General features: G+C 44.5%; 1 protein-coding gene across 3 annotated transcripts in view; it reads left to right on the top strand.

Moving 5' to 3' along the window:
• Positions 1-19681, top strand: part of NSF (N-ethylmaleimide sensitive factor, vesicle fusing ATPase) — a 154264-nt gene that overhangs the window by 120246 nt on the left and 14337 nt on the right. The gene's annotated exons all lie outside the window — the stretch shown is intronic.

Here is a 19681-nt window from a genome sequence, read left to right as displayed (position 1 = left end):
TGTGTCTTGTCTGCCTCGTCGAAATCCCCAGGTACCTGTGAAAATGAATGTTTTTAAAGTCGGATGGTAGACTCCCTAGTTAAAAACTGGGCTCAGAAGGCCTTTGTACTTAATGTTTGCTGACATGGTGAAGTTTAGGTACCTTGCAAATGACAACTTAACTTGGTTTGCTTTAGGGGAGGCAAGGAGAGAGGGTCTCTAGCACCACTTCCTGGCTATTCATTTGAGTTCCACTGTATGAGCCTGTGAAATGTGGAATAAGGGGAAGTTGAAGAAAGGCTGTGGCAAAGGAACCAAACAACACACCCTGAATAAATTTGTAGCCTATTCTCATTTTCACATGCTGGAAAATAAAGTAGTAATGCTGCACAAATCAAAACTTTTATTTAGGACAGTTCTTGGTTTAATTATAGAAGTGGGTGACAAAATTCCCACTGGAGCACAGTACCGTAGTTCCAGGGCTTCTGCTAGTAGCACCAACAAACTGCAAGAGAGAAGACTTCTACTAAAGAGCTTTTTGTCCTGTACAAAGCACTCACAGTGAGTGAGATAATATCTTTTATTGGACCAACTTCTTTTGGTGGAAGGTCAAGCTTTCAAGCTTCACAGAGCTTTTCTTCATTTCTGGAGAAGGTGAGCAGTGTGTCTCAGTTAAATACATGCTGGAACAGATTGTTACATATGCAGAATTAATACATGTTGTAGGAGACCACTTAAGATGAAGTGAGCACTTAAAACCTCAGATCCTAAATGGTCTCCTACAAACATCTCTGTAAACATCTTTAACTGTAGCTTTCCTAGGAATAAAAAAATAGGATTTACTCCAGAAAAAAACCTTTTTTCTAAGCCTAGTTACTTACTTATTTAAATGCCCGACCATGTTAATTTAATCAAGTGGACACTAATATTTGTAATAACGTGTCTCCGAAAAACAATTCATTTAGAACATACCTATTTTACAAAAAGTGAAAAACGAGGTATACAGTACAAATCAGTTAACTCAACCTGCTTGTTCTTTCCCTTCTCACGTGGCTTGTTGTCGTCATTCACTGCGTGTTCTCTCTAGATGGCAACCTGCTGTGCGCAAGGACCTTTTCTTCTTCTCTATGTGCAAAGTGCTAAGGAAATCATTTATTTAAGTAACAGAATTACTGAGAGTGCAGAGATAAGACAAACCATTTCAGTTTGTTCCAGTATTGCTTGGGAGTTTTAAAATATGGTTTTACATTGTTTGGAATAAAACTAAACTTTAAATTTCCTAGCTTGGTTTTCAACTACATAGGGTGATACCTTGCACTCTTTGCTTTGTTACAGTTAGAAGCCATGGTTTCTTTCAATAAGCTATCTTTTAGTTTCCTAGTGTTTAAGATCTTTTCAGGATGCAGTAAATCTTACACCCTTTCCTTCATCCTTCCTAACTTGGTTGTGAAAGTAACATCGCTTAAAAAAAAATCAAAAGAATCAGCATGTGCATTTCACTCCTCAGGAGCCTAATGTGTTTCCATATTAGCAAGAAACTTCAAATAATATTTATAAAGATCTCTTAAATAATGTAAGCAAGGCTCTGGGGCATTAGTGCTCTTCCTTAAAAACAAACACAGGACTGTCCTTAGAATGATTGGTGGTAATATCTCATACCGAAAGAGATTGGTGTGGAGTTAGTGATGGAAGCGAACTCTGTCTAGCCTTACTGAAAGGGTCACTTGGAGAAAGGAGCCTAACAAAGTGCACCAGATTTGGATAGGTGTATCCACTGCTCATTTTTTGCCCCTATTTGCATTTCATTATCCCTGCAGTCTGATGAGGTTCAACAAGGACAAGTGCAGAGTCCTGCACTTAGAATGCTACAGACTAGGGACCGAGTGGCTAGGCAATAGTTCTGCAGAAAAGGACGAGAAGCTGGATATGAGTCAGCAGTGTGCCCTTGTTGCCAAGAAGGCTAACGGCATATTGGGCTGCATTAGTAGGAGCGTTACCAGCTGATCGAGGGAAGTGATTTGGCACTGGTGAAGCCACTTCTGGAGTATTGCATCCAGTTTTGGCCCCCCCCCCCCCACTACAGAAAGGATGTGGACAAATTGGAGAGAGTCCAACAGAGGGCAGCGAAAATTGTTAGGGGGCTGGGGCACATGACTTATGAGGAGAGGTTGAGAGAGCTGGGGTTATTTAGTCTACAAAAGAGAAGAGTGAGGATTTGATAGCAGCCTTCAAGTACCTGAAGGGGGGTTCCAAAGAAGATGGAGCTTGGCTGTTCTCAGTGGTGGCAGATGACGGAACAAGGAGCAATGGTCTCAAGTTGCAGTGGAGAAGATCTAGATAGTTTTTCCTAATATCCAATTTCACGAGGAGGGTGGTGAAGCACTGGAATGGGTTCCCTAGAGAGGTGGTTGAATCTCCATCCTTAGAGGTTTTTAAGGCCCGGCTTGACAAAGGCCTGGCTGGGATGATTATTTGGTGTTGATCCTGCTTTGAGCAGGGGGTTGGACTAGATGATCTCCTGAGGTCTCTTCCAACCCTAATCTATTATTCTATATCTCAAACCCACAATGAGGCAGGGAAAGGATGAGCAATTTTTGGAAAGGGTGTTTCCTTTCATTGGAAAGGTGATGACTGTGACATTGGCTTTGATCTGGGGAAGCAAGGGGGTTTGAGAGAGTCACAGGGCTCCATATGGAGATTGAAAAACCAGAAGGGAGAGGTGGGGATTTGGAATGGGAACTATTGGCAGGCAATACTATGTGATTAGTCATTCCTACGGTGAGAGATTAGTCTGCACTAGCTGCTGATTTTGGTCATGATTCTACAGGCTTATGTGCCTAAGTCCCGTTGCTGCTACTCACATCCATAAAATTAAGCAAGCACATAAGTCTCTGCAGGATTGATGCCTTAGTTCAAACTCCTAATCAAAATACCCTGACCCTTACCAAGCATATCCAAAGCACTCGTGAGAGTTGCCATTGAATAGCAGAAGAGGCAACTGTCATCTTTCACATTGCTGTCAAACAGGCCTTTTGGCTTTATTTTTTTTGTCAGCGTGCCATGCAGTGAGCACCATATTGTTTGTCTGACAGGGGTCTAGAGTTATAGGAACCACAAAGATGGGGTGAGTGGGAAACAGCCGAACACATACTCAGGGTGTAAGTTCGTAGGTTACACATTCACACAGTGTCGTCATGACACTCACAGAATGGAGACTTAATCTGCAAACAGCTTCCCACAACTACCATGGGCAAAATTAGTGTGTAAGAGGGGCATTTCTGGGCCACTGTATTATTATGCATCAAGTTGCACGGCTCTTGTGTTAAATTGGCTTATGGAAGCTGCATCCCAGATCTCCCCTCTCCCCATTGAGGCTGTCTTAGTCTTTACACTTCCCGTGCAGGACTAAAAATGCTAGTCAAATAGCAGCTCCTGGGAGTTGGGATTTCTGGCTTGTTTGCTATTTTAAAAAAAAATTGCAAATGAAATCTATGAGACTTTAGAAGCTATAGAAAACCACTCTGAGTTTGCTTTAAATTCCTTGTTGAACTCCATGATTCAGAGTTTCTTTGAGCAATGCCTAAAAGGTAGTATCTATTACCAGTTCAAGAGGACTGAAAAACATTGCGTTTTGTTTAGCATCTTTTTAAACCAATTAAAAAGCTTTTCTAAAATGGATTGAAGAGAAGAAAATAAAACATGTTCTCCTGGATCTTTATTTCAATCAGATTTCCCTGTGTTCTGCAGCAGAAGAGATGGGGGTGGGGGAGAAATAGAAAGATTGAAAAGGGCTGTCGCAGCAGGGAGCCAAGCTGGAGAAAAGGACTTCTCTGAGAACTAAGCAGCAGCAGCTCTGAAAGCCTAAGAAGCTGCTTCATCTACATGCAGAGTCACACAAGGCATGGGGACGCTCACCAACACCACAGAGATTTCACATGTGCTTCCCTGCTGGTTCCTATGAAAAGCTAACAATCAGCTCGGGGAGTGAAAGACCATTGCAGCATCCCCTAACTAAGCTGGACGTACAATTTGTTCAGTGTTGTGAAATGTCCGGCTTAGCAAGATGCTCTCGGACACCCTCGCGAATGCCCTTCCTATGCTCCCTGAGACTCCCTCCTCCTTTTCTGGGATTTGGCAGGCTTCTGCAGATTTGTGAAGGCTGGAGGGGGAGGGGAACATGAGCCTTGTCTGGTATAGTTCCACATGCAGAATAATGATGGCCCAGCGTTGCTGGACATCTGCGTGTGGGACAGTAGGTTTAAAAAATAATAGAACCAAATCCTGCTTTCCCGTATACTGGTGTAAACTGGGAGTAACTTCATTTTAGTCAATAGTTATTCTGGGTTTACATCTGCGCAGCTGAGAGCAGAATCTAGCCTGTTGTTTGGAAAAAACACCACCGTAAACCCATCACTTGGGGAAGGATTCCAGTCACCCAAAAGGCCTGTTAAAAAGCTGTAAGGAACCAAGGACAAGTGAATAGTCTCTATCCAACATGGCCACTTATGGAATAGCAAAGCTTTATTCTCGCCCTCTCTTTTCTGTCATTGCCCAGCTGTAACGTAGCTGCAGCTTCTCAGACAGGTCCTTCCCTACTCCTTTATCACGGAATGATCAGATTTGCTGGATTTGGTAGTTGCTTGGAACCCAGTTTGCTCTCTTGGGGATCTGAATAATCTTGTGTGTAGCAGAGTCCCCAGGTAGTTTATATAGAATCCTATCTGTGCATTGAAGTCATTTGAATAGTATTGAACACTGAAAAATCTATATTGCTTCAGAAGAGGGGAAAATAACTCTGTTTAAAAATAATTAGCACTTTTTAAATTTGGGTAAGTATTAACCCCAATATACAGCTCAAGCATCTGAGGCTCAGACAGGCTAAAAGGCATGCCCATGGTCATTCAGTAAATCAGTGGCAGAGTCAAGGTTGTTTACTCCCAGCCTCATAAAAGATGGCTCTGAAGCAAAACCATCCGTGTCTCACCATTTTGTGGGATGCACTGTGTGGTTACACCACTGCTGCTGGTCAGCGGGAGATAATGTTCTGGTGACCAACTTGGAACTTCTTTTCTTTCAGGTGCTGAGCACCTGCAGCTTCTCTTGACTTTCCTAGGAATTTGCCATTGCTCAGAACCTGTGGCAGCTGGTCCCTAGGTTTCTCAGGTTGGGCTTTTGAAAACGTTGGCCGTAGACTTTCTGTCCTTCAATATTCTCCACTGAATATGGGGATAATGATACTGACCTGCCTTATAGAGCGGCTGTGAGGCTTTGTCTGCCAAGTGCATCAAGATCAAGTCAGACTCGGTTGATGTACACCACCTCTGTATTAAAGTGAGATGAAGATGGATAGAATCTAAGCTCCAGCATGTGACTATAAAACTCTGTCATGTGTGATTAGCCTCCATCACTATGGATTGCTGCTGTTTGGGTCTTCATTGTCAAATGCGTTTCACAAGCAATATACAGAGAGTGAAGCACTCCTCACCGCTAAACTTACACAATAATGTGCTGAACAGAGTGGGTGAAACTTCTGAAATGCCAGTGAATTCTACTAATAGAACTTCTATTTAAATTATTGATTGTGAAAGATTCTTTTCTTAGAGACCTCTTGTTTTATGTTGATTAGCTGCCTTTACAGAGTGTGAGTTTAAAACAAAGTCCTAGAGACTAATTTCTGCTGTAGCGCATATCTTGTTCCCTCGCTGTCAGGTGCCTATCTCCAGAACAGGAGATGTGACACTGTCTGGGGCCAGCAGATGGGTTGCTTGTGAGTTTTTTCATTGTGCAGTGTGAGAATCTGAATTCAGTATTCGCTAAGTGGGCAGTATGTGAATCTTGGGAGTTCCCTGTTACCTGGATGATTAATCCTGCAGTCAGTGCGAGCTGAGTGCTCCACTCCTCTCAGCGTCTGACCGGGGTGAGACCTTAGCTTCGACTTTCTGGTGACTGTTTAAAAGTGAGCTTGGTGATATGCTGCAGAAACTAATGGAGAAGTTTAATGGAGTTGTCTGTGTAGTTGCATGATTTATTTGGAAAATCCTTCCTTAGATATTTGGTTAGGCTGAAAAAAGCAGTGGCCCCAGACCACTGAGCATGAGAGCTTCAGGCAGGGTTTGTCTTGAAGCTCCCTTTTCTCTCCCTAGTACGAATCCAGCTTAGGGCCAGTCAGTGTGTGTGGTGTCCTCACCAGCCTCTGCCAGTCTTACTCAGTTTTCTCCTGAACTCCTTTCTAATGGAAAATTGGCTTTCCTCAAATTTGTTTTGTCAGAAACCCAAAACTGGAAAAAAAATCGTTAAGAAATGTTTCAGGTTTTTGCCACCAACATTGATTTTTTCCCCCCCTTTATGAAAAGCTGAAATCTTCTGCTTCACATTGCAATGAAAACATTTTTTGTTGTTGAAATTTTGTGTGGCGTAGCGGGGGAAATATTTTCCCATCAGCTCTACTCGTTGCATCCAGCTAGCCAGCTGGAATTTTCCACTACTATGATAGCTGTTAAGGTGGTAGAATGCTGCATAGTGCTCCTCTTGCAGGAGACCGCCAAGCTGTTGCAGTGGTAGTGGATAATCTGTAACAGAGAATCAACTCATTGTGAAATGTACAAACCCTGCCTCCTCAGACTTGGTTGGGTAGTTTTCTACCATGTGCATCCCTGTCTGTCCTACACTGCAGCCAGCATCCATTTTCCTGTTAGTCTCATCTTTATACCACAGCAAGTAGCAAGAGGGCCTTGGGTGAGATTAGGAATAATTTTACAAGGACCCAAACCAGAAAATGGAGCACCTGTTAGAGTGGTCAGTGATGTTATGGTTGCCCATAACTTTGGCCTCACTGATCACAATGTTCAGGTTAATTTTGGAAACCATATCTCTTGGACTGTAAAATCTGTGGGATAGGGATCATCTCTTATCTATATCTCTACAGAACCTAGCGCAGTGGGGTCCCAATCGGGCCATTTGCGCACTATCGTAATAGAAACGTTCGATGATAAGAAGACTGGGTTGTGGTCCCTGTTCAGCTCTTGGGTTACTCTTGCTTTGGTGATAGAGATGTTCAAAAATTACAGTGATTCATTAGTATTGGTAATTTATGTGCTTTATTACAGCAAGTACCTTAACTACTGTGACTGTTAAATGTCTGTCAATGATAAACCCCTTTAATCTAGATCTGTGGTGAATCCTCAGCTTGGATTCAATTAGTGTGATGATCTGTTGCTCTGGAAGGTGTTTGGAATTGCTCAGATGGCATCCTGCAGAACTCCAGACATCTGATAATCACATGGTCCCATGCTATCAGATGAGTCCTGTAAATTGACACTGACTGCCTGAGTGCAGTCAGTGGGAGCAGTTTTTGGTGAGAGAGACAGACACCTTCGATTTGTCCCATCACTTGTACAGAATGGTAGCAGTTACCAAGTGTTTTTATAGAACAGTTTATTAACATTACACAGTTATTGTTTTAATCTTATGACCTGTATACATTTACATTTAATAGTGCACATCTCTGAATGATCACTAACCTATTAAACAGATTGGCTCCAGTAGTGTAATGTTACATGGATTTTGCTTTGTAACTCTTGAGACAGTGTGGTCCGGGAGGTCAGAGCACAGAACTGGTTGTCAGGATGCCTGTATTCTATTTCCACATCTGCCGCTGATTTCCTGTGTTCCTCAGTTTTCTCAGCTTTAAAATGGGGGCGATACCTTTAAAGTGCTTTTAGATCTATGGATAAAAATCTTTCTGTAAGATCTTATCAGTGGATTAAAATATGATATTTTCAGCAAAATGGGCAGCTTTGTTCATTACCAGGATTCCTATTTGTTCCAGAATTCTAATAGCAAGGACTTGGTATTTGCTTTAAACAGTGATATTTGTAAATTGACCCTAAACATTTTTTGAGAGCTGTATGTTGACATTCAAAAATGGTACTTCTCTTCCCCACGTCCATGAGACAGTGTTCTAATAGCTAAGACCCAAAAACTCAAGGAAAGTCAGAGTGAAGGCTGAGATTCTGTCCGTAGCCCAAATCAAAGTTATGTCCCAAGTGTCGCAGGTTTTGAACACTAGGTAGGTTTTCATGGCAGTATAGTGCTGGACTTGCTAGAATGACTTGAGGCACACTTTCTGCCTTAACTCTGAATTTTACCATCTTAAGGCAGTGTTGGCCCTCTGCATCATTTGAATATCACTTTCTGTGGTTCATTGGGGGGTTTTAAAATGTCCTTTTTAGAATTAATGGCATTGTACAGCTTCCAAGCCTTTGTTTAAAATCTGTTTTGTTAGGACTGAGAATCACAAAAGGGGTAAGGATTATTGGGTTACTCTTCTCTTTTGTGTAGCAAAAGGCTTAGACATTGCTTAGTTTCTTCTATTCTTTGTGGCCTATAAACAAGTGCTTTAGATGAAAGATCAACACCTGACTGGTGGCTTATCTTTCTCGCTTTAATTCTTCCACCTGTGCTGCTTTTTTGCAAACAGAAGTGAGGATTCAATCTCACTTAATATTAACACCCCATTGGACATTTGTCATTTTTCAGTCCACATGTGAGGGACCTGTAGGTCTAATGATCAGACTTTATTTATTTAAATTTATAAAACAATTCCTTTCTGAGCTCTCTAGAAAAATGATACAATAAATAAAATAGTATGAATAGCAGCACAGCATACTAAGATTTTAGTGGGTTTTCTGCCGGTGTAGGAGAGGGTGAGGGAGCAGAAACAGAACAGTGTAAGGCTTTTTCATATGTCGACATGCTATTACTGCAGACTATTCTCAGCATGTTTACATACTGTGACTTTATTGCCAGTAACTGTATGTCCTTATCAGGTGACGGTCATCTGTCAGGGAAGCAGTATTCATTTATTTTTACTTTTAAAAACTGTAATTTTATTTTAGGCTTTTTCATAGATTCATGGGCTGCTGGCTACTCTTCTGCATTATATTGTGCAATATGTCTTACTAGATAACTTATCCAAAGCTGTGATCGCTCATGCTAGGGGTACTTCTTGAGACGTTGATGGTAATCAACATACAAACGTACAAGAACAGTGTCATTGCCTGATAATGCTTTTTGTGCGTTTTTGAAGGTCACATCTTACAAGTTGAGACCTGAGCTTGCCCTCGGCCATGAATTTCCTTGTACTGTCTTAGTCTTGTGTAACAAGGCTAAAAACAAAACTTAGCTCCACAATTAGTTACCAGTTTATCTATTTCCCAATCTTTCATCAGTCTGTGTAGCAATCTGATCTGTTAAAGTATGAAAATTAGTGAAGGAGAATGGCTAGCAGTGGAAAATAACTTCTTCGTTGAGTAGTGTCCCCCATGGTTGCTCTAGGGTTGCCAACTTTCTACTAGCACAAAACCGAACACTCCTGCCCTGCCCCGCCCCTTCTCTGAGGCCCCGCCCCTGCTCACACCATCCCCCCCTCCCTCAGTTGCTCACTCTCCCCACCCTCCCTTACTTGTTTATTTTCACCAGGCTGGCTCAGGGGGTTGGGGTACAGGAGGGGGGGTGCGGGCTCCAGGGTGGGGCCAGAAATGAGGAGTCAGGGTGCAGGAGGGTTCTTTGGGCTGGGCCCAAAGGGTTCAAGGTGCAGGAGGGGGATCAGGGCTGGGGCAAGGGGTTGGGGTGCGGGAGGGTGTGCAAGCTACGGAAGATGCTTACCTCAGGCAGCTCCCAGAAGCAGCGGCATATTCCCCACCCCTCCCCGGTTCCTATGCAGAGGTGCGGCCAGTTGGCTCTGTGCATTGCCCCGTCCACAGGCACTGCCCCTGCAGCTCCCATTGGCCACAGTTCCCAGCCTATGGGATCTGCGGAGCTGGCGCTTGGGGCAGGGGCAGCGTGTGGAGCCCCCTGGCAGCCCCTGTGCCTAGGAGCCGGAGAAGGGACATGCCACTGCTTCTGGGAGCGCCACAGGGAGCAATGGCAGCCAGGGAGCCTGCCTTAGCTCTGCTGTGCCACCAACCGGACTTTTAACTGCTGACCGGAGCCACCAGGGTCCCTTTTCGACTGGGTGTTCCAGTTGAAAACCAAACACCTGGCAACTCTAAGGTGCTCCACTTCAGGTGTGTATGTGCCTCCTGAGCCCTCGATTGGAGATTTTCCATTAGCAGTGGTTGTTCAGTCCATGCATGTGCTCTATACAACCTCATGCCATGCAGTGAGGATATATAGGGCTGCGCTGGCAAACCACCCTCAGTTCCTTCCCAACTGCCCCAGCATGAGACAAAGCCCTAGAGTGTTTGCCTTGTGTGTGCCTCAGCTGCTATTGTTCAGCTTTCTTAGAATTAGTGTTAGCAGTTTAGGGTTAGTTGTTGTTATAGAGTTAGCTAGTTAACTAGTGAGAGGATTGAATTTGTTTCCTCTCTCTTCTCCAGAGAGCCAGGGTAGGCCTGCCTGGCTCGCCACACTTCAGACCGCTGCCTCTCTTGCCAAGAGGCTGTCCTGGTTAGGGACGGCCACTCTAAATGCTTCCATTGCTTGGGAGAATCCCTCCTCTCCCAGAAGTGTAACTTCTGCCTGGCTCTCAAATCTAGAGCACGGAAGAGCCAGGAGATGAAATTGAGATTTCTGATGATGGCGTGCTCCCTTTGACCAGCCTTCGAGTTAGCTCAGGAGAGACCCGCCCCGTACATCTGTCTCCAGACAGATCCAGTGTCCCTTTGAGCTTGACACAGATCTCTCCTAAGAAGGGGAAGGCTGTGGAAGACTCAGGGAAGGCTCCAAAGAAGAGGAGCTCAGTTTCCCACCAAAAGAAACCAGCTCACAAAAGACCCAGATCTCCCGCTAAGTCTGTGGTGTTGGAAGCCTTGACCTCTTGGCTCGGTACCGCAGAAATGAAGGATTCCTCCTCTGATACTGGGAACTCCTGGAGCACTACAGAGAAGCACGGCTCCAACTGCCCCCGCCGGTACTGTCTGAGAGGAATAGGGAGCCCAAGGATATGCGCTCTTCCAGAATGGCACCCTCTAGCACAGACTCACCGTCGGTACCTTCCCACTCGGCACGCTTGGTACTGGGCAAATCAAAGTGCCAGATGCCCTCAGTCCCTGCATTGACACACTCTAAATTGTTAGCACCGTCTGCCTCAGCTGTTGTGTCAGTACTGACCCACTTGGTACCTCAGGAATTGTGGTACTCCAGGGACTTTGGCTCATCTAAGATTGACGAGTTTTCACTACTTATGGGTACCGAACAACTCTCAGTACCAAGACCCCAGTGTCCAGATTACCATTGCTTCTGGATACCACAAGACTCTCCACCCTTTTCCACTGGTGCCCTCCTCCCTGTTGGAGAACATTGAGGAGGAAGAAGGAGACATTCAGTCTCTTCCATATAACTTCAGGGGTCTCCTTCTATCCATATGGGAACCTGTACTTTGAGAAAGATCCTTTTCCACGCCAGGGGTGCTGGGATCAACCTGGGTACTTCCCTCTCTCCTGTATGCCCCCCCACCCACCCAGTGGACCCCAGTTGGGGGGAGGGATAGCTAGGTGGTTTGAGCATTGGCCTGCTAAACCCAGGGTTGTGAGTTCAGTCCTTGAGGGGGCTGTTTAGGGATCTGGGGCAAAAATTGGGGATTGGTCCTGCTTTGAGCAGGGGTTGGACGAGATGACCTCCTGAGGTCCCTTCCAACCCTGATAGTCTACGATTCTATGACCCTGAGGTTGTTTATTAACAGCAATTTGCCAGAGCTCCGGCTCTGTCACATAGAGAGCATAGGGTTGTACAGTCCCCCTAACCAGTCCTCTAGCACAATGAGATCTTTGAAGAACAGGAGTCTAGGACAGATAAGTAGGCTGCCCCTCAAACTCCTATTTCATTCTCATCTCCAGATGAGGCAGTCATACCTCCACAACAATCTATGGCCAATGATTTTTGGCAATTCCAGGACCTTGTGAAGCGGGTTGCTGACACCCTTCAGATACCTCTTGAAGTCAAAGACTCACAACACAAGCTGCTGGGCATTCTACAATTGGCAACACCCATCCAGGTTGTTCTACCCATTCACGAGGTGCTCCTGGGTCCAGCAAAGACCCTGTGACAAATGCCTGCCACTATCCTGCCAACTTGTAAACAGGTTGATAAGAAATATTATGTCACCCCCAAGAATTCAGAAATTTTGTTTCCCCACCCCTTGCCTAATTCCCTAGTGGTGGAGGCTGTAAAGGAGTGGGGTAAATAGCATTACTGTAGGTCTACCCCATAGAACAAAGACCAAAAGAAATTAGACTTTTTTGGTTGAAAGTGTAACTCATTTGTGACCCTCCAGTTTTAGATCGCAAACTATCAGGTGATCGTGGCCAAGTACAACTTCACCAACTGATCTATTTGCAGCTTTTATTGAGCATCTTCCACAGGAGCATAGAGAACACTTTCAGGCCATCATCGCAGAAGGTCAGTTATTAGCCGGAATCTCTCTTCAATGGTTCTTAAATGCCACAGACACCACCATCATATCCATATCCACAACTGTTGTTATGCACAGGGTATCAGAGTTCCCAAAAGTGGTTCAAAACCCTTCCATTTGAGAGTAAAAAGCGCTGCTTGGAGACCACGATGAGTCCGTGCACACATTGAAGGACTCCATGACCGTGTTAAGATCTCTAGATATGTACATTCCTATGACCAAACGGAAGTTTAGTAGAGGTTGCCTTCTGGCCAGTTCTCTTGATTTCATAGAGAGAGACACTAGGAGAACTCACTAGGAAGAGACAGAAATTCCAGAGCAAGAGAGCTACTCACCCTCCTTCAGTGAGTACCCAGTCATCATCAAAATAACAATTTTGTTTGGTTCATTCAGGGTTTGATTCCTTCCTCACCTCTAGTTCACAAGCACAACCATTTGCCCACCTTTCCACCTTTGGCGATCACCTTTCTCATTTTCAACATGCTTGGCATCACATTGCAATGACAAGTGGATCATAGAAGTCATATCATTGGATTACACCATCTACTGTTCATTCCTCCCACTCCTCTTCCCTGTCCCTCTTCAGGGACCCCTCGAACAAACAATACTGAGGGAAGAAGTTCACTTTCTCCTTCATTTAGGAGCAGTAGAGTCAGTCCCACCTCCTCACAAGGGGAAAGGATTTTACTCAAAGTGTTTCCTTGTGTCAAAGAAGGACTGAGTGTGGAGGCCGATCTTAGATCTAAGGCTACTGAACAAATTCATAAAGCCTCAGAAGTTCAGGATAGTTACTCTGGCAGCTGTAATTCCTGCTTTAGACACAGGAGATTGGTTTTTGGCCTTCAGCCTCTGGAACAGCTATTTTCATATAGTGATACATCCCGTACATAGGAAATATCTACATTTTACCATGGTCCAGTAACATTTTCAATACCAAATTACTTCCCTTCAGCCACAAGCGTGTTCTCAAAAGTCCTAGAAGTAGGTAGCTGCTTATCTTTGGCAAGAAGTGATTTTAGCCTTCCCATATCTCAACAACTGGCTACTCAGGAGCCGATCCTACAAAGCAGTACTGACTTCCTCCCAGACAGCCCTTTTTCCCTTCCCGGAATTAGGTTTCCAGATGAATGTTTTAAAAAAATCCATGTTAGCTCCTGTACAAAGAATACCATTCATAAGGGCATACTTGGATTTGTTGGCATCTCAAGTGGGGTTCCACAGGGATCTGTTCTGTGTCCAGTGGATTTAATATCTTTATTATTGACCTGGTTGTAGGAAGAGAGAGCATACTGACCAACGTTGCAGATGAGACAAAGCTGGGATGGGGGGGCGGAGAGCATTGCCAACACTTCGGAGGACAGAGGTAAGATTCAGAGGGATCTTTATAAATTGGAGAACTGTACTATAGAAAACATAATGAAATTCGACAAAGACAAATGTAAGGTGCTATACTTACGGAAGAAAAACCAAATGCATAAATACAGAATGGAGGATAACTGGTTTAGCAACAGCCAGCTGAGAAGGATTTGGGAGTTGTGGTGGATCACAACCTTAACATGAGTTGTCAATGCAAAGCTGTTGCAAAAAAAGCAAATACAATATTATTTAATTATTTAATATTGTTAATGCCTAGGTTGCATTAACATAGGCATAGCATGCAGGTCACGGGAGGTGATAGTACCACTCTAGTCAGTGCTGGTTAGGCCTTAGCTGAGTACTGTGTCCAATTTTGGTCACCACTGCATAGAAAGGATGTAGAGAAACCGGACAGGATCCAGATGCGAGTTATAAAGGTGATCAAAGGGGTGAAATGCAGCCATATGAGCAAAGGCTGAAGGAACTGGGTATGTTTAGTTTGGAAAAGAGAAGATTTAGAGAGGACATGATAGCGATCTTCAAATTCTTGAAAGTCTGCCCTGAATAGATGGAGAAAAGTTGTTCTCTCTTGCCACAGAAGGCAGGACAAGAGGACTCCACTCCAGCAGTGCACACTCCAGCAGAGCAGATTTAGATTAAATCTCAGGAAAAATTTCCTCACTGTAAGAACAGTAGGACAGTGGAGCAGACTGCCTGTGAAGGTTGTGGAAGATCCTTCTCTGGAGGTTTTCAGAAGGAGGCTGGAGCCATCTGTCTTGGATGGATTAGACCCAACAAATCCTGCATCTTGGCAGGGGGTTAGACTGGACGACCCTTGTGGTCCTGTCTAACCCTACGGGTCTATGATTCTCTGTTAGGCGTTATCCTTTTATCTAGATAGAACCAAGCAATTTCAGAAATCACCTCGACTGTTGTCTCCATTGCAGATAGATCCAAGGGGTCCACAATCTCTGCCCAGAGACTCTCAAGGTGGATCTCGGGGGGTGTCATCACTTGCTATGATGCAGCTTCTGCTCTACCCCCTGCACTCCCCAAAAGGCTAATAGCACATTCTATCAGATCACAAGCAACATCCACAGCTTTGTGCAAAAACCAAGTGTCTGAGATATGTGGAGCCACTCCCTGGGGCTCAGAGCAAACTTTCTAAACACTATGCCTTGATCGGCTGTGGCACTCGGTAAAGTGGGGCTGTCTTCAGTTCTGGACTCATTTCCGAAGCTCCCTCCTGCCCGTGAGGATATTGCGTGGAAGCTACCTAAAGTGGAACACCCATAGCAACACTGCTTGAAGAAGAAAAGGAGGTTACATGCTCTGTGCAATAACTATAGTTCTTTGAGATGTGTGTCGCTATGGGTGATCCACCACCCTCCCTCCTTCCCCTCTTCTCAGACTGTTCTTTGTTGGATGTTTGGATAGAGAAGGAACTGAGAGTGGTTCATCCAGGCATCCTTCTGTACCCTTGACGTGCAGCACAAGGTTGTATAGAACAACTGCGTTGGCCGAACAGACACAGCTAATAGAAAATCTTCAATCAAGGGATTGAGAGGCTAATGCATACCTGAAATGGAGTACTCCTAGGGGGACAAATCTCAAAAAATGATAGTGACTGCACAGAGTGAGTAGCCTCTTCATGTGGATGTGAAAGTCCTTTCTCTTCAGCACAGATTTGTGTTCAGATGACCATTGTTTTCATCTCAACAGAGAAGATGAAAAACCTGCACAAACTTAACCTTCCTGTGCAGCTGGGGTTCCCCGTTTTATAAACCAAGGCATCAGGAAGTGACGTGCTTGTCCAAGTTTATGCAGGGAATTGGCAGCAGAGCCTAGAATTGAGCCCCAGAGTCCTTATTCCCAGTTTACATGGCTATGCCCACTGGCAACTCTAGTTTATGAAGCAAGAGAAAAAGTTGCAATAAAGATTTTTCAGTGTGAACCATTTGAAAGCAAGCAGTTCACAATAGCTGCTTTATTAATGGTGAGGAGATTACCCAAAGGAGTTCTGGGGCATTTCAGGGCCAAAGCCTCTAAATGTTTACTGTGACAAAAGCTGCAATGAGGAAAAAAGAACAAATGTGGGCAGAGGAAGGATGAAAGTTTCAGCAGCATCCTCCTATTGTCTCACTCCTAAGGGGAAAGTTGAAACTTAACATTATGATGTTGTCACATCAAAGTGTGTGTTTATCCTTATCATAGAATCATAGAATCTCAGGGTTGGACGGGACCTCAGGAGGTCATCTAGTCCAACCCCCTGCTCAAAGCAGGACCAAACCCAACTAAATCATCCCAGCCAGGGCTTTGTCAAGCCTGACCTTAAAAACCTCTAAGGAAGGAGATTCCACCACCTCCCTAGGTAACCCATTCCAGTTCTTCACCATCCTACTAGTGAAAAAGTTTTTCCTAATGTCCAACCTAAACCTCCCCCTCTGCAACTTGAGACCATTACTCCTTGTTCTGTCATCTTCTGCCACTGAGAACAGTCTAGATCCATAGCTGCATGGGGCCTTGGAATGAGTCCTGGACCCCAGTGCGCTACTGCACCAAGAAGTTATTCTTTTGACAAGTTCACGCCATTAATTGGTGTCTGTTTAAATAGTCGACTTTGTGTTCGGTGCCCTAATATCCCTGGTTGCATTGGTGAGCTAGATCTGGTGATTTCTGGCTCTCATATTATGCCATGTCTTGTTTTTCCTGTTTTAAAGATTAAATGGAGAGAGAAAAGGGTGAGAAATAGGCAACGGGATACAGTAAATACAGAAATGTATACAACAGCCATGTCTGAAATAATAGAAATTATCATACATATTGGGAGATTAGTCATAAAGAATTAAGCATAAAGGCTTTGCTATTCTTAAGTCTTTATGAAAAAGGAGCATGTGAAAGTCATATTGATAACTTCCGTTGGCCAAGGAGACTTTCATTTTCCACTTAATAGACCTGACAGTGGAACCTCCTCTATGGCTACCATGGAGACTGGGTATCCTCTCCCAAGGCTCATTCTTCCATCCATATCCAGACTGGCTTCAGCCAACAGCCTGGTTATTGAAAGGGAATCATTAGTAATGCTGGGTCTATCTTCCAAAGGCATCAAGACTGCTAGCATCCAGAGAGGCTCAATTCAGTGTCTGGTGCCAAGAGCATGATGAGGATCCAGGAATCTGGGGACTCCAGCCATTTGGCACATTCTCCAGTACCATTTCACGCCAAGTTTCTGCTCTCAGCAGCATCCTTTTTGCAGGGTCTGCAGGATCCCTGGGAGAGAACCCCTAGATCTCCAGGTTCCTCGGGGCTGTCAGACTGGCCAGGATGGAGGTCAGGGCGATCTTCCACTGTGTTTTGAAGACATTAATAGATCATTCCTTTTAGCCCCTGAGTTTAGTGACAGCCTTCTACCTGTACATTAAAAACCTGTTTTCTGGTTGCTATCGTATCTGCTAGATGTGTATCGGAGCTGGTGGCATTATCTATGCAAGAACCATATTTTTATGTTCCACAACAATAAGGTGTTGTTGAGAATTCCAGAGTCCCTTCTTCTTAAAGTAAATTCTCCCTTCCATGCTTCCCAAGAAGTCATCCTTCCTTCATTCTGTCTGAAGCCGCAACATCTCACTGAGGGGATATCGAAAAAGTGTTGAAATTCTACCTCCATCCACAAGAAAATCCAGTGCCCTGTTTGAGTCCTTCCAGCCTAGAAGAAAAGGACTCAGCATTTCCATTGTCCATCACTAGTGGGGTAAGCTCTATATTGCTGGCGCCTACAAGGCATGAGAGACCCTTGCTCTGGACACTATCAAAGCACACACCGTGAGATCGCCAACTGCCTTGTGGGTGGAACAAGTAAGAGCTTCCACACAGATCTGCAGAGCATCCACATGGTTATCAGCCAACACCTTCATCAGACACTGCAAGCTGGACTTACTATCATCAGCAGAGGCCTCTTTTGGCAGAAATATGCTGGTGGTGGCCCGACAAGAATGTTGCCCTTTGAACAATTCTTACCCAAAAAAGAGGGTTCCCCCACTTTTTTTCCTTTTCCATCTTATTGCTGGATTTCTTACTTTACCCTCCCAGCATCTGTTCACTACTCTCTACTTCCCAGATGTCTCAGAATTTGCAGAGATGTGGGGCTGCAAAAAGGAAAGTTTTTTTACTGTTAAACTTCTTTCTAATAGCAGCATCTCCCACAATTCTACCCACTCTGGATGGCATTATGCCAAAGGGTCAGACATTTTCTCTGTGTTGGATCATTTTAAGGCCCGGCTTGACAAAGCCCTGGCTAGGATGATTTAGTTGGTGTTGGTCCTCCTTTCAGCACGGGCCTCCTGAGGTCTCTTCCAACCCTAATCTTCTATGATTATGATGCAGGCAGTATGTCCATTACACATAGCTGCTGTGTTCCCATTGAAGTTACTAATATCTTCCTGCAAATTCTACACAGTTTTGGAATAGCTTATCTGGCAGCAAGCAGGAGTAGGGGGCATGTGAGATGGGTTCCCCCCAGGCTGCCACCTGGAGCTGGGATACCACTGAGCCCCCTGACCCACCAGCCTGGGCTCCCTCTCACACTGCGCTGCTGTGACAAGTTGCAAAGCCCCCCCAGCTTGCACTTTCACCAGCATTCGCACAGCTAGGGACACACCCAGCTGCAGGTACATGCAGGCTCCCTAACCACCAGCCTTGGATCCCAGAGCAGAACCATCCTGCCCTGGTCAAATTGAGCCAGTATATGGGTTTAACACCCGGTCCATCTCCCCCTCAATGTGAAGAGGACCATGCACGCTTGCGGTAACCAAGCTGAGAATTTCCGCTGACATCTTAGTCAAACGCACACTGGTTTGGATTAGAACAAAATAAGTTTATTAACTACAAAAGAATAGATTTTTAAGTGATTATAAGTGATAGCAAACAGATCAAAGCAGATTATCTAGTAAATAGATAAAGCCACAAACTGATCTTAACATTCTTCTCACCCTGAGTGTTAAGCTGGCAGATTCTTAAGGCAAAGGCTGCCTTGGCTTTGCAGCTTGGGTTTCCCAGGTTTTCATACACAGGCTAGAAATTCCTTTAGCCTGGGACCATCAATTCCCCCTGTTCAGTCTTTATTCCTCAGGTGTTTCCAGGAGTGTTGTCATGGGGAGAGTGAGGTCCCTTCGTGATGTCATTTTCCTCCTTTTAGATCTTGTTCCCACTTGTTTGAAAGCTCTTTTGCTGTCACCTGGCTCAAACAGTTCCCATTGTGCAGTGCTATTTCTGAGAGGTTTCTGCTGAACACAGTTCTGGGGTAATCGTGGTGCTTGTTTGCATTTCCTCAATAAGCCATTAACATTGTTTGGCCTTTTTACTGTTTTACTAAAAAGGCTGTTTGTGAGTGTTTTCAACCTCACAACATGTTTCAGTAACACACACATAGCCAAGCTTCATAACTTCACATACAACAATAGCACAGACAATCCAATGCGATATTACTGTCTAGCAGATCAAGATTTTTAGAATGACACCTCACAAGACATACTTTGTACAAAACACATCCTCATTACATGACAGTGGTGAATATTGGGGTGCCAGGGTGTGTCACATCCCCCCTTCGATTACTGCCAGAGGGTTAGTCACTGACTAATGTGAAGTGTGCCTAATGCCTTCTTGGTTATACAACTCCCAAGTGTTACCAAACATTGTAGTGACATCCACATGTGTGTTTGCAAAGTTCTGTGTTTCTTTTCACAAGCGGCCTGAAAACATTCTGGTATGTGGCATTGTTACCATAATGCAGATATCAATATCTTTTAGAGTGTAGGTGTCTTGGCATTTAGCCATCAGTGCCATGAGGCGATGTGCTTCAGTTTCCCCTTCCACGCAGCAGTTCAGGTTTGTTATGGTTTCCCTGCTGTGACAAGCTCTGAGCCTGTTTACAGGTAC

Source organism: Mauremys mutica, chromosome 25, assembly GCF_020497125.1.
Source record: "Mauremys mutica isolate MM-2020 ecotype Southern chromosome 25, ASM2049712v1, whole genome shotgun sequence".
Taxonomy (NCBI): domain Eukaryota; kingdom Metazoa; phylum Chordata; order Testudines; family Geoemydidae; genus Mauremys; species Mauremys mutica.
Note: the sequence above shows the minus strand (reverse complement) of the source record. Positions and strands in the feature narration are given on the sequence as shown.